The following is a 3,678-nucleotide window of genomic DNA, read 5'->3' as shown; positions in this document are numbered from 1 at the left end:
ATTCATAATGGGATCAAAGTATCGAACCTTTTCATGTATTTATGATTTCTTAATAGTTTTGCCGACACCCAGTCTGCACATTGAAATGGTCACGTACTGTACGTCGTACACCAATAAAAGAACATGCAAAATTGCATCTTTACATGTTGAAAATCAGGCATGTTTCTGTATTATTATTATTTTATTTGTTTTTCCAGATGACGATATAAGAAATTTTCTTCTATTAACATGAACTTAATCAGTTAACATTAATTGAATTAAATTAATTTTAATTAATTATTCCTACATTAAAATATAAGTATACTGGTATTAAAATATGCTATATAAATAATAAATTTGCTTTCGAAGGGAACAAGAGTAAAGGCTGGTTCACAATAAACCGGGAGCAGAAACGACAAAGAGAACGAAAACGGAAATATTGTTAAAATAAATGTATTTAAATGTGAGCATTCACAATTAACTATTGTGAATGTTCACATTTAAATACATTTATTTTAACATTATTTACGTTCTCCTTCTCGTTGTCGTTTCCGTTCTCGGTTTATTGTGAACCAGCCTTAAGGTGGTCCGCGGAGCTGTTCTGACTTGAAAAAGTGGTCCCCACTTAAGAAAAGTTTGAGAAACGCTGCTCTAGATCATTAAATACTTACTTACGGATTTACCTCTGCGGTGGCTGAATGGTCAGGCCTTCAGACTATCACGCAGGCGGCCCGGGTTCGATTCCCGGACAGGTCTGGAATTTTTCATTGAAGAAATCCATAGTGACAATTGTGGCGGACAAGGTCGCAGTTGGAGTTATTCCCCAAATTAGGCATTTACATCATTCCGTCACCATTTTTCCATTTCGTTATCATTCCGTAGCGTTCCCTGAACGCCGGCCGGCGACGCATTGCCTGCTCGAAACCTGGACCAGAGAACCTTAGTGTGGTCGACCGGTGTGGGTTTGGGAAAGCGTCACCAGAGGGCTAGCGCAATAGATCTGATCCAGGTCGCAGTACTGGGCCATAGTGCCCCTCTCCGTTAAATTCAATACTTATAGATTTTAGAGAACCCGGCGGTTCATTGTCGCCCTCACGTAACGTATGGTATTTTTTAAAACTTTTTTCCTATTTGGTGTAAAATATTAATTTTTTGTGTGTAGAGAGCTCATAGCTGTAGCAATTCAACCAAATATAAATATTTTGAAAAAAAAAATTATTTGGGGGCCCAAATTTAAAAAAAAAATATACGCAATGCAGAATTGTACTAAAACCGATATATCTAAACCGTCTTTAAAGATAGATTCAAACAGTTTTTTGCAATGTATTTGAAAAAGCATGTTCTACAAACTTTCTGTAACAGAATTTTGATATTAGTCCCTACGTTTCTAAAATAAACAATTAAAATTTAATAACACTTTCATGATTTCCTTTCTTGCAAACGAACGGACGTATTTTTAAAATGAAATCAATTAACAAAATTTTGTTACAGAGAGAAGTTTTCTAATAGTCTAAAGAATGTGTGTTCTAAATTTCATGCATGTATCTTTAATAGTTCAGAAATTATATCCATTCCTGTCTGGCAATGTAGCAAAAAAAAAAAAAATGAAGTTACTGGAAACCGATAAAAGGGGGCGTGTGATTTAAAAATCCATAACGCAGGAAGTTTAAAAATGGCGACTCAACATCCGATAAGGGCACAAATACCCACAAAATGTTGTGCTATGCATTCCACACATATCACAGAGTATTTTAAAGTTTTTTTTTTAATTTACTCATTTTTTCACCAAAAAATACCATCCTCTCCTCTTAATATTATGTGACTCAGCACTAGATTAACAAGCGATGGGACTCACAAATGTTGGGGTCGCAACGATATTGTTCCTCCACTATGAGAACACAATCACAAACAAAACAGGATCATCACGTAGTTGGGATGGACAGGTTTCTATCGGAAGACCGTAATTTCCCACAGCATATGAATTGTACCTTAACCGTGTGTACAAAACAGCAATAAATTCAACACATACAGACTAGCTACGTTTGATAATTCTGTTGATATTTATCGAGGTCATTCTAACTCATGCAATACGGAGCTATTTGTGACAGTGGAGTGATAGAAAAATCACCGAAGCCTTGTGGAGGACACATTTTTTAGATATGAATGATTGGAAGCAAACATACACGAGCAGAATGGGACCATTAAAATCTAGTAGGCAATTAAAGACAGCAGACAATTCAATGAGGACATAGCGACAAGGTTGCCTGAATTCTGTTTCAAAAGCGGCTCCATTCAATTTCCTGACATCGTAGATAAGCACAAAAAAGGGGAGGGGTGCTCATAAAAAGATACAGGTTCCTTTTACGTCTGTAGTCTGCTTTGTTATAGTATGTTTTCTTTCGGCTAAAAATCCATTCCGTTTTTTTAACCCAACGCCCATTGTAATTCTGAGAGATGAATGCGTCGATGAAACTAAATGGCGCATGGCAGAAAGGTCCGGTTTTAGAGAACGATATACTTTGTGTTTTTATTCACTTGTCTTCTACTTTACAAAGTTATTCCAAATTATCATCAATAGAAATAATTTGACACATTTTTATGCTCAAGTTGCCATGAACTGAGTACTTAGTTTTCTGGTCTATTAAGCAATTTTAGTGGAATGATGCAATAATTTAATTAGATAAGGCGTTACAAGAGAGGGGAAAGAACAGAAAACCAGTACAGTAGGTACACAATTATCGTGTCTAGAGAGCGATCACCATTCTCTTTGTTATGCATTTTATTCGTTTCCAAATTCTGACATCAGCACAGTAAGGACGCCCAATGTCACGGTTGTTTATTAGCACAGGTTGTAAACTATTAAGGTCCCAAACTTTTTTAAGTCGTTATTTAACGACATTGCATCAACTCCGTATTTATTTGACGTCGATAGAATTGGTGATATCGCAATGGTACTCAGGCGAAGTAAGTTCGAGAATTCGTCATGGAGTAACTTCACATTCGCCTTAGACCTGGGGAAATCCTCGAAAAGAAAGCAATCAGGTAATTAATCTAAGTGGGACTAGAACCCACTCTCGACTGCAGCCTCGGAATACGAAAATCACTCGCAAACCTCCAAACTACGCCGATGGCCTCTACGAAATTTACGTGTATTCAAGTTGTGTAGAAGAATCTACTGAAAAAACCATCAGAGCATGGCCATTTTCGTACCTAGCTACATTTTAGTAGACAACCAAACAAAATATAAATAATTTCGAGGGAAAAATTGTTCCGGGGCCGGGTATCGAACCCGGGACCTTGGGTTTAACGTACCAACTGAGCTACCCGGGAACTCACTTTGAGGTCTGTGGATATAGAGGGAAAAATTGGATCGTTGTCTGGTAGAGTTCCCGGGTAGCTCAGTTGGTAGAGCGTTGGTACGTTAAACCAAAGGTCCCGGGTTCGATACCCGGCCCCGGAATAATTTTTTCCTCGAAATTATTCAAATCAACTTTACAGGGAGTTATACCTGAAAGCTTGATTTGCATAATATACGTCACTGTTCGTTAACAGAAAACCACAATTTAAGCCACACAGAGCTAGTGTGAACTCAATGTTGGTAACTTGACGGTTGTCAGCCCACTTTGAGGTCTGTGGATATAGAGGGAAAAATTGGATCGGTGTCTGGTAGAGTTCCCGTGTAGCTTAGTCTTGGAAGGT

At 37.6% G+C, this 3,678-nt stretch overlaps 1 non-coding gene across 1 annotated transcript; it reads left to right on the top strand.

Moving 5' to 3' along the window:
• The first annotated feature begins 3,366 nt into the window (after window positions 1–3,366).
• TRNAN-GUU (transfer RNA asparagine (anticodon GUU)) lies at window positions 3,367–3,439 on the top strand. Its single transcript has one exon. It is a non-coding gene; the product is annotated as a tRNA-Asn (tRNA).
• Window positions 3,440–3,678: the final 239 nt, after the last annotated feature.

Source organism: Periplaneta americana, chromosome 16 (genome assembly GCF_040183065.1).
Source record: "Periplaneta americana isolate PAMFEO1 chromosome 16, P.americana_PAMFEO1_priV1, whole genome shotgun sequence".
In the NCBI taxonomy this organism is placed as follows: Eukaryota; Metazoa; Arthropoda; class Insecta; order Blattodea; family Blattidae; genus Periplaneta; species Periplaneta americana.
Note: the sequence above shows the minus strand (reverse complement) of the source record. Positions and strands in the feature narration are given on the sequence as shown.